Here is a 12,292-nt window from a genome sequence, read left to right as displayed (position 1 = left end):
ACAGGAGTTGCAAACAATATCCTATGGAATTTTACTGTTATTATTTTAACCGGTGTTGTATGTGTTTTTGGTTAAAGGTTAGACGATGTTTTTATAGAAAAATAACAAAAAAAAATGTAGCTCGAAAAACATTACGAATATTTAAAAAAAATCAACACGATGTCATTTGTTTGAGTCACTGTATGTTGGTAATGACTGCAGTCTTAAAAAATAGTTATTTTGCTAATAAAAGTTATTTTGGTGGAGAATTAAATTTTCGGGCGACGTAAGCTAAGAAAAAAGTTGTTGAAATACTTTGAACATTGATTAACCTGGGCGAGCCTTAAATATTGGCCGTAAATTTCCATCTTTCGCAGACATTTTTTGGAGCATAATAAACCATATTTTTTGCTATTATCAATAAAAATATTCGCCCCACCCTAATGTACATGTACACATCTAGTGCGCACTCACAAAATACGCAAAAACCACTTGCTTGCTTTCAAACTGGGATAATCCTTCCAGACTGGTTTTCCGACTGATGACCGAATTATGTGCTTTTCAAGTAAATTATTATGCAATTTTTATGCTACACAGATACAGATGCAATGCACTTGCATCTACATATGTATGTGTGTTTGTAAGTGCGTACACATCCGTCTGTTGGTTGAAATAAAGTGTTACATCCTGTCCTGTGTGTGCTAACCACATTTCAAATCCTATTTGTCAAGTGTAACACATTACGTTGTTGGCTTTGTTGTTACTGTCGTTAGTGAAAACTGCGTATACTTCTCGGCACTTGAAATGTTTATGACAGGCCATTTCATAAGGCGCAAACAAACCACATATCAGTCTTGGACTTGATTGCGTGTCCTCTTTAATTCAAACAATTTTCAACTAATGAAAGTTTGGTGAGACCGAAGTTGTTAGTTGGTTATAAGACACACTACGGCTTTGACATTGAAGATAATGAATTTTTTACCATAAAAGTTGAATATGTCTTCCAAACAAAGTCGGTTCTAAAAAGTCCTAAGAAACTAAAAATACTGTACCAAGAGCTCAGAGAGGTCATTTGGGTTCGGTAGCGAGTATCCCAAAAAAGCGTCACTTTGCCTCATTCATTTTTGTTTACTTTGAAATTTCTCCTCTTCTTCACAAAAATATTCGATAAAACTAGTTTGGACATCGAAAGGTTCTTGGTTTAATCTGAGATTATTTCATAGTAATTACAGAATAACGAGGGAGGAATTTCCTATAGCTAATCTATTTTTGTTTTAATTACAGGTTAGAGATTCAAGCTCGAAAATGAGAATAATCTCTATATCTGTAAACATACTTTAATCGCCTCGTAATAAATATCGCTATCGAAGGTAAAATATCTATCCGGGAAATATCGATTCAAAAATTCGATTATCGGTCCACAAGTTATCGATATTCGGAATAATTCATATCATATCAAACATTCCAAGCATTTTATAGCTTCTCATAAAATAAATTTGCCGTTCGGAGCAGATGCCTGCAGATGTGCAAACTGGTTTTATTCTTTTTCGAACAGAGTTGCCACCTGTAGAACAATTGAATTCATATTATTTAATAAGCAATGCCATAATAGCCGCGCCAATCGTTCGATTTTCCCAAATGAAGGTGTCAATTTAAAAGGCTTGGACTGAAGATATAAGGTTTTACTTTTCTGAAAAAAAGTTGCCACCTTTTAAAAAAATTATATTCAAATTATCTAAAAAATAAAAATAAAATATTACAAAATGGGTATCAATAAAAATGATTTTGAAAATCTTTCTTTCTTAACTAAACTTTAGGAGGGTTGCCACCTGTTTAAAAATTCAAATTAAATTTGAACTAAGAAAATTAAATAGGGAAAACAATTCCAACATATGGGTGCCAAACGAAAGAGGGCTCAGAAAGTAGCAGTTTGAAAATATTTTGAAGTGGGTTGCCACCTGCCTGAAATGTCGAATTTAATTAACTTATCTACTCGTTTGAAATGTGAAGCGAAAGAGTGCTAAAAAACTTGATTTTGAACATTTAGAATATTTGAAAAAGGTTGCCACGTGCTTATGAAGTGAAATTCATATTATTTAAGAAGTTGGATGAGTTATTAAAAGATGGGTATCATCGAAATGATTTTGAAAAAGCTTTATTTCTGAAATATATTTAGGAGGGTTGCCACCTGTTTAAAAAATCCAACTCAACTTAAATTAGGGCAATTACCTAATTCAAATATGTGTTTTAAAATTTGTTAAGAAATCTTTAGCTTAAACACTATAAATATTTTTTGGGTGTTTAAAGGGGGTTTCCTTCCACCTATTCAAATATTCAAATTATTTAAAAAGTCAAATGCATTATTAAAATATGAGTGTCAATCGTATTGGGGTTGAAAAGGCTTTATTTCTAAAATGTATTTAGGAGGGTTGCCACGTATTCTATAAGCTGTATTCAAATTATTTAATAAGTTAATTGAATTTTTAAAGGATGGATATCAATCGAAATGGGTTTGAAGAGGCTTTCAGGTAGGTTTCGCAATTCACTTCCGAGTGAATTTAAACCAAATTCGCTTCGAACTTAAACTAAACTTTGTAGAAGTTTATTCGAAAATAAAGTGTATAACCTGAAAAATAAAGACCTTGCCTTTTTTGAAATTAGAAACATTTTATCGGGTGATTTAAAATTTGATAATATTAAAAACCTACTATGCGAAAGGGCTGCACAGATATTTAGAAGAAATATGACACTCGAATCGCTTATACCTTACTAATATTTGGAATAGTTTGAAGGTATTTTGGAAATGCTATCTTGGTGGTGGTATTTGCGAAAAAAGAATTTTAACGAGCTTTATGGCAGGAAACTTAAACTAACCTAACCTAGAATTGTTCCAAGTTACCACTTCCGTGTGCTTTATAAACTGCAAATCTTTGCTGTCGGGTTGGCTCTCCATGAATATCACTGTTGAGTACAAGCGCCCGTTGCGGGTGGGTGTATGTGTGTGTGTGTGTGTGTGCCTGAATGCATGCACTGCATTCAGTGGGGCGTAATTATATGGACTTTCTCAATTCACATCTTGCACGCATTAACACATTCACTCGGAATACATTTCATCATATGCACTTACATACGTACATAAGTATGTGCATATATGTACATGTTAGTTATATAAAAGTGTAAATGTGTTACTTGCTGCTTCTTCTTCACTCAATTTTACACTTTATTTGTGGTTTTTTGTTTTTATGATGCAACATGTTGCACAATTTTCGGGTTTATTATCTGAAAGTTTTTCAATTTTTAACCGCAATACTGTTTGAATTGCACTTCGTCATCTGTTGCCACTCTAATCCCTTTTTTCGTGTCGACAACCAATCATCATTTCACACCCATCCAAGTTGTTGTGCCATATGTTTCCCCCATTCAGTTTGTCGTATGCACTCGTATGTGTGTATGTATGTAGTACGAGCGTGTTTGTGTGGCAAGCTAACAATCCTAATCAATTCAATTTGTGGCCACACAAATCCTTACTTACTGAATGTGTACTTACTTACTTACAAATACCTACTTACAAAGGGAAACCCAAATTGTATTGTAAGTTAAGTCGTTGCATATTTTTAGGTGCATTTAACCGTTTTACACTTATCGGCTTACACATTGTTTTCTAAGTGAAGTATTTTAGCTTTTATGCATTTATTTGCATTTCTACATATTTGTAGACTATTTGCCTTTAGTTTTGTGCGTGTGCTTGTCAATTTTACCTATGGAGGTTGCACTAAATAGGTAGATATATACATTTGAGGATATTAAGTACATATGATAGGTAAATATATTTCCATTTTTAAAGGAGCTCTGAACGCAGCTGTTACCTCTGTTATGAATTACTCGGACAATTTTTCTAGTCCTTCGCCGATCTCTGCAGGAGTTGACTAAATAGAAAATTATCCATTGGGCTTCCAGATACGGGGCTATAGAGGGAAACTGTACTGTGAACGAACTTTCAACGCAAGGCACGATCAAGGAGATTCTTCTAGCAAAAGAGGGCATTGATACAGATGGATCTCGTAAGAGGTCTGGTCTGGAAGTTTGTATTTTTTTAGGATATATCCAACACTGACGGGCGACTGTCTTATAGATAAAAATGCAGAGCTGCTCGGCGAACCGTTTCGAAAGCGTATCATAATGATGCTCTCAGCACTAATTGGGTTCTGGACAAGTGCTAAGGCGAGGCTTCTACCAACAAACCAACCGTTTCGTAGATGATGTGGAAGTGGGAAAAATCGTGAACTGTCGTGGGGCAAATTGTGATGCCTTAGGTTAGCTTTCTTTAACCACGTATGGAATGTTGCGGATGCAAGTCTAAGTGTTGGAATTCGTCAAAGGAATCTAAATGGTTCAGCAAAGTGGCCTAAATACGCCGCTGTTCACCCGTGGTAGCCACACCTACCTATGGGCTCTATTATTACTCAATCTTTGCTAAATAAACCACCAATACCATTTGGCTTACATAAGTATAACCACATTTTCATAGTCATCCCTAATACTCTGGGCAAATATTTACCTACATACATATATCCTAATTATTTAGTGAAATTGATTTTGTTTGCAATCGAAGTGATGCATTGGTAATTACTGCGATTACGGAAGGTAGATAAATCTAAATATTTTCAAGCTCTGCGTTAAACCAAGCGGTTATCAAAATTAGTTAAATAACACAACTAAATGGCTGGTTAAATCAGCTTTCCAATGATTATCATGAAACCACAATCAGTAAAAGCTGAATTTCGGATTTCCAAACCAGCAGAAGTTGCATATTTCGATTTAATTGGATTTGTGGTAATGGCCTAATAATCTCTGGTTTTTAAAACATATAAATACAAAGCCTGTATGTATACATGTGTGTGTTGTGTACATTTCAGCTGTCAGCAAAGTTACTGGTATTTATTCAAGCCGATACTTTACACAGCTTAGAAATTTATAATAAAATATAAATGTAAATCCATTTTGCAAATAACTAAATATAACTCCCTCCACTGTAACGTATGAAGTGTTTGCTGTCTGATTTTTGATTTAAATTAACGTCAATTAGTGGTTTTGGTTATTCGTTTTTCGTATTGGATATAGTAGTTTTATGCTACTGTACATACTGGAACTATCAGATTTTTGCACAATAAAACTATAAAGTTACATGAATGCGAGATTCAAGCCATTTTGTATACATAGCACTCAAAAACATTGTATACATCGCACAATAACAAATAAAAAATGAAAAATTGCATGAAAATTTGCGCTAGTTTTGATTTCTGTTATTTTCAACAAATCAAATCCGAACATCGATTCCATTGCAATGTAATATAAAACTTTTTTCATTTCGATTTTTAATTACAGTTGTCCAATAAAATAACGGGAGTGCGATATTTTTACCAGTTTTCACTATTTTTCCTCTGTTGATATTAATTATTTTTATTTACCAAAAGTCTAGCTGGTTATACAACAAACACCATATCGTCACTAGACACGAATAAAGGCGCGAGCTCGAAAGTTGACGTCGAAAAAAGACGCATAAAAAAACTTTAGCGTCAAAAACTCTTAACATACTTCGCCGAAGTTTTTCAGAGGCATCTTTTTTCGCAAAATTTTTTTACACGCCTTTTTTCGCCGCCAAAACACTATCGCGCCTTTATTCGTGTGTAGTGACGATATACATGCGATCACATTTTAAACATTGTACATAAAAAATTATAAAATTTCTGCAAAAATTCACCAAAATTTCAAACATTTTCGTTCGACAATTTTCTTTTATATGTAAGACGCTGCCAGCAAAAAAAAACTGCCAAAAAATAATGGGATTTTTTAGCAGCTTGAAGCCTACACTTCATTATACAACAATTGAATGGGCTGCAAGACTGCATCGAAGACTTTTATTTATAAAAGTCAGCAATCAAAATGACTTTACTCTACTTACTTTTATTTATAAGAATCTTCGATTATTGATGATTTTCACCAAATTATTTTTATTGAAGATGTTTTTTTTTTAATAAATAAAGGCCTTCGATAACTGTTATCATGAGAAAAATAAAATCGAAATCAAAAATAAGTCTTTGACTGATGGGCAGAGAGAGCTTTTACTCTGCACGCAACTATACCAAATGTATAGAAAGCTTAAAAGAGCTTTGCCCGCGGGCAAGGCGGTGCCCATCACCGATATAAAATATACAGAGAGCTTTGAAGAGTTCCGCCCGCTGGCGCTGTTTTGAGCATCACTGATAAAATATACCATAGCTTTATAGAAAACTTAAAAAACGTTCAGTTCTTTTCACGTTCAGAGCTTTTTTCTCTTTGATCGTTCATATATGCAAAACAAGTTATATACCGCTGGCACAAAGTAAAGGCTCTCTCTAACCAACACTGATATAAAATCTGTAAAAAGTTCTAAAAAGCTCGCGGGAATATGTTGTGATCATGACTGGTCTAGACCAGGGAGATTTTTTATCCTGTTCTTGCATATATATATACATATATCGATGATGGGCAACGTTTTGCCCGCGTGCAGAGCTTTCAAAAGCTTTCCATACATTTTGTATAGACGTACACAGAGCAAAAGCTCTATCTGCCCATCGCTGATGTAAAGAAAAGGTATAGAAAGCTTTTAAAAATTATCTAATCCCATCACTGATATACACGAAAGCAACAATGAGAATTTCAACACACTCTGTACGTTAAAAGGTGAAGCGTTAACATATTAAAAGAGTAGACAATTCTCTGGAAAATACTAAATATTTGTTTTTAATGCCCAACTACCTATGTACGTATCTAACTCTTTCTCTCTTTCTCACTTCAATTCGCAGGTAATAACAGCAGGCGATTCAGCACCAAAAGCTCTAAAGGATTTGCGTAATCGCTGTCTAAATCCTGGCAAATATGCTCAACATCTGGAGCACTGGCTGGCCTACTATCCCGCCCAACAATTGCATATCATCGATGGCGAACAGCTGCGACTCAATCCGGTGGATGTGATGAACGATTTGCAACGTTTCCTCAAAATACAGCCGACATTCGATTATTCGAATCATTTGCGTTTCGATGCGAAGAAGGGATTTTTCTGTCAAGTGGTGAGCGAGAAGCGCAATAAATGTTTGGGCAAATCGAAGGGGCGTCAATATCCAACGATGGATGAACGTAGCGCCAAGCTGCTGCAGCGGTAAGTACTTACTTGAGCACACACACATGCGAATGCGTACATATGTATGTACGTTAGTGGTATGTTATGTGAACAAAATGTGCACATGCATGCATGGAACGAAACGCCGCGTCTACAATTGGCTACCAGTCAAGTGCAAAGCGTGTGTGCGAATGCACCCAGATTGTGGCGAATTGTGTAGTGAACTGCAAAATGACGATTGCTGTACCCGGGCACTCACATACCTGGCTGTGTGGCTAAAAAAACCCCTCATACCCACTTGAATGGAGTACAGCTTTGCGCGCCGCTTCCGAGAAATGCCGACGATATTCAATTGAGGTTTTGTGTGCTGAGATTTGCATGCTACTCCTGGACGCCTGTGTGTATGCTTTCATATCTAAATGGTTTTGATGTTTTATTTTCGGTTTTATTTTTAATTTTATTTGCTCGATTTTGCTTGCCTGCCAAATGGCATTGCGGCCAGTATTGCAACAGTGACAGTGACGGCAGCGGCAGCGGCGGTTTAGGTAAAGTGCATTTCACTGTTTCCTAAATTGCTTTTCCGTTTTTGTTTCAGCAGCGCTGGCACCTCGTCGCTTTGCTCCAGTGTCAAGTTTGTATGTACATATGTATGTATGTAATGTTGTACACGTGTCGCTTGGTGGACGTGTTTCAGTTCGCCTGTTCTTTTTTTAAAGTTTTCACATTTTTCGCCACCTACTTTTTCAGCTACGTTTTTCCGACCATCAGACTTCCCATCATGCCTTTGTTATCAAACCAGCAAGGCCGGAATGTAGCATCCTGCAGCGACAGTTTCATCCGCTGCTTTCATTCAGTTTTAAAGTTCTCCATTCAGTTTGCAAAGTCTCTGATCCAGTTTTTTCACTCAATAGCCTGCTTTTTTTTGCTAATTTTTATCGGTGCCTGGCGGCTATATGGCGAGCACATGAGTGCGCGTCATTTTGTATGAGTTGGTGTGGCATCGAGTGAATATACGAGGATATGTGCAAATGCACGCTTGTGCACTACGAGGGTTGCTTTTCTTAATTTCAAAGTATTCTGCTGGTGTGTGATTAATGTGAAGTATTACGGTTATGCAGAATTCAACGAATCTAGTTGTAAGAGTCATTGTGTTACCGCCTGGAAATGGCTCACTTATTTTAAGTCCTTTAATACATAAGATATTCGACTTCGGGTTCTACTGCTTGCAAAACTGGGGTCAGTAGGTTTCTAAACAAAACATTTTTCTAAAATATGAGCCTACGCCTTTAACCCACAGTAATACTCCGTAGCTTGGCACTGGGCGGAGTTATCGAGTTGACTGCTAACAGTTTTCGGCACGCTTATAGTCATTTTTTCAAAGTACTGGGTCCTTAGTGTAGTAATACCTCTTCGCTAAGCTCTACTGAACAGTTTAAAGGGTATTTTTCTTATAGGTACAAAATTTCCTAGAGGGATAGCTGTCGAAGTAAAAACATGTGTTTTTTTTTTCATTTGTATTCAATATACTTTGGCCAATTACCATGCAAGGACTTACACCGGAGTAATCTGTACAAATCGTGGAAATTTATTTACGAAAGACCAGCTATGTAAGGAGCAAAGAGCTAAAAAAAATCATTTGCTTCTTAGCTCGGTAATGAAAAATTTTCAGTTAATAAATTTACTAATTTTTTTGCCACTCAAAATCACCGTGTTAAACAGCGAAGAGCTCCTAGAGCATCTATATGCATTACTGCATTAAGAAAAAATTTTCAAAAAAATAAAAATAATCGCCTACATTTTTTGGCGGTTATGGCTCGATATGTAAGCAAATAAAGAAATATAAAAAGCTTTTTATTGGAAGCAGGAGCGGAGCTCCGAAGCCCTAGTTGTATTTGAAAGAAAAGTTCTATGACTCAAAAAAAAAACCATCCGATATATGGGCCCAAAGAATAATAAATTGAAAGAAAGGAAGACAAATTACTGACTCTTTAACTCAGCGGCGACACTGTAGAAAGCACTTACAAAATCAAAATTAGTCCACCTCACTGAGTAGTCTCGTTAAAATGAGCTTGAGCTATTGAATTATCTCGCAAACTATGCATATAGTGTTGGAAAAATAATGGAAACTTTTTATTTTGTCCAGTTTTGGCTATATTTCCTTTTGTTCGATCTTTAATATATATATTTTTTAATTCTAGCGCAATATACATAGAACAAGAGCCATATAAATCCACATTTTACTAAAATCAAAATTTTACTAAAATCAAAATTTTACTAAAATCCCCCAAAAATTTCAACCTTTAATTCAGAAATATTAGAAATTTGTATCAATATGAAAGTAAGAGTGCTACTTAAATATCTCAAATATTTCACTGACCTGGCTCGGAAACTTGTACACATTATCTTTATTTGAAATCTCATTTTATTTTTTTTTTTGAACTTTAAGTAGTAACTAGCTAGAGTAGTTAAATCCGAAAGGTCAATAAGCTATAACTTCTTTATCTCTTTTAAGCTACATAAAATTGCAATGTGAATTCTTTGTTCGGGGTAAACTGTCAAAATATTGAACCGAGTTTAACGATTTATGTTTTAAAATTATATATTTCTGCTTCCAAAGGACATAGGAATATTTCCATTATACAATTTTGTCACTTTTTTTTTGTAGAACAGTGCAAAATCGGATGCCACACACGGCACCAGGCTCACAATTTAAATATTTCCGACTACCCTCGTACACGCGGGCATGCATATGTTTTATAAATATGTCATTCACTGTTATTGTCGGCTCGACATTCTTTGTACGTTAGTCTACTGCCGCTTCCTAATAATGTCCACTTAATTAAAATTGGATTAAGCTCATGGATTTTAATAAAGTTCGTTTTGTATAAAATACCCACACCAAAAAAAAGGCCCATAATTATTACTCACATACTGGGAAAATGCAGTAAATGACATATACTGGAGCTTATGCGGTAGCGTTGAAATACAGTACATACACATAACTTTTAATTAATTGAAGATTAATAGTATTTACGGGATAAATTGTATAATTATAATTTGAAATATAAATGCTAAATAAATCAGATTAAATATGCATAAGAAATTAATAATAATAATAATAATAATACTGACCGTCGTTGGCGAAGCTACTTCAAAATAGTGACTTAAGTATTTCAGTACATATAAACCAAGCGCTGAGTTGCCTTATAAAGGATATTATTCAGCTTTAGAGTATTTTGTACTCGCTAAAGGATGCTCGTCGAGCTGCAGTTAAGAAATGAATGTAAGCATGCCTTACAGCTTTTTCAGGAAAATTCGCTATGTTGTGGAGTAGCTTGAACCTTTCAATACTTATGAAGACTGTATCCACAATTTCTTATAGCCCGAACACAATGAAAACGACGAGCTACAAACCACAGCTGTCAAATTATTTTAACACGTACTCTTATGTAGATAATTATTTTGGCGACGACCGGGCTACGCGACGGCTGTGGTTGTGGCCAGATTAGATCTATTTCTATTTTTTTGGCGACAGATAAGGTTCTTCCTCTTCTTTTATGTCAAACTCATACAAATTCATGATGTCGCTGCCGCGTTCAAAGAAATCATGTCGCCATCGACAAAGCGCTTAGATAATAAAGATGACAAATGGGAAGCTGTGGTCGGCAGCTCGTCGTTTTCAATGTGTTCAAAACTTTAGTGTGCAGTTGATCTTGTAACACTGTATACTGTTACCAGTCTCCTCTCGGAGTACCCTCTACGACATAATAGTTGCAAAGGGTTCTAAACATCACGAAATGGGCCGTAATATTATATTTCGATCGGGATGAAGTATCTTAGTTTAATGGTGGACTACAAACTTTTGTAGAAATCTCATTTTTGTGCAACTACTACAAAAGCTGCGAAGGCACAAATGGTGTGCAATTGTTAGGCAGGCAAGTCGTGCGAATGTAGTCCAATTGTCCTGAGATTAATGTACACCATGATAGTAAGACCAGCCGCCTCATCGTCTCGATCTCCTTGTCCCTGGCGGTGGGGCTTAAGTGGTGCCGGGGACAGCACCATGAACCCAGAGGGGTACTGGGTATAGGTTGCTCATCCGTAGGTCAACTGAGGGCCCTATCATCCTACCTATGTAGATATTCCCGTCCACTTCTCCTTCCAACCACCACTTTAAACCAGTGGTGTTGAGTTACCCGTGGCGATGGATGAATGACCAGTAAAACTTGATGAACTGGCCGCTAGCGGTCCCCTCCGATGCCCGTACAAGATCGGTTTTATAAATGCCTTGTCACGGTGTACCCTCTAAATAAACACCAACGTCTAGCCTGTGTATGCATTCCAGGAGCGATGCGCGCTGGCCCGATTGCAGGCAGCCAATCGTAATTTCCCAAACTTCGCAAGAAGGCTGTGACAAAGGAAGGACCCTATCATTTAGCGACGTGGAAAAGCTGAAATCCCAGCTCTCACCATCCCTTTTCCCCAAAGATGATATGAACAAGGTACTTGGTCGCGAGAAGGATGTCAAAATTGAGCTCTGTAGCAAAGCAAACTGGAGTAACTCCGCTATTGGGGCATCCATCCATCTATGCCTCTAGCATAAATCCCTGTGTGCATGTATGCAATTTCCTGGGCATTTTTCAAACGGAATTTTACGCCACTAGTGGGTGTGTAGAGCTTAACTTCGTAGAAACTATCGTAATGAGAGAATCCTAGTTCTTAGTGACAGTAAGGCGGTACCAAAGCCTTTTTTTATACTTTACTAGTCCTTGCTTGCATTGACAAGCTTAATAACCTTGCTGAACACAATGACATTCCGCTGACCATTCCTTGCTGTAGGACCAAACACAATAAGGAAAGGGCTCAGGAAAAATAATAATAAGAAGGTGAGAGAAACAATTGCAAAGCACCACAGGCCATCGCCAAGCCAAAAGCTTAATGGGTTGATACAACCTGTAGAACTACAGGCTTCTAATTAACCTTCCTAAGGAGATGCTGAGAATTATCACAGGCAGGTAGCTTACAGAGCTACCTACCTACTCCTTGAGCGGGAGGCCGTTTGGAGACGAGTATGTCAAAGGATAAGCACATGTGTATGCTCGCTACCACCAAGAAACCTTCTAAATTTTCAGAGAATTCTGGGGTTTGATGAAG

Source organism: Rhagoletis pomonella, unplaced genomic scaffold, assembly GCF_013731165.1.
Source record: "Rhagoletis pomonella isolate Grant_MI unplaced genomic scaffold, Rhpom_1.0 Rhpom_scaffold_00012, whole genome shotgun sequence".
NCBI classification, from domain to species: Eukaryota; Metazoa; Arthropoda; class Insecta; order Diptera; family Tephritidae; genus Rhagoletis; species Rhagoletis pomonella.
This window is presented reverse-complemented; position numbering follows the sequence as displayed.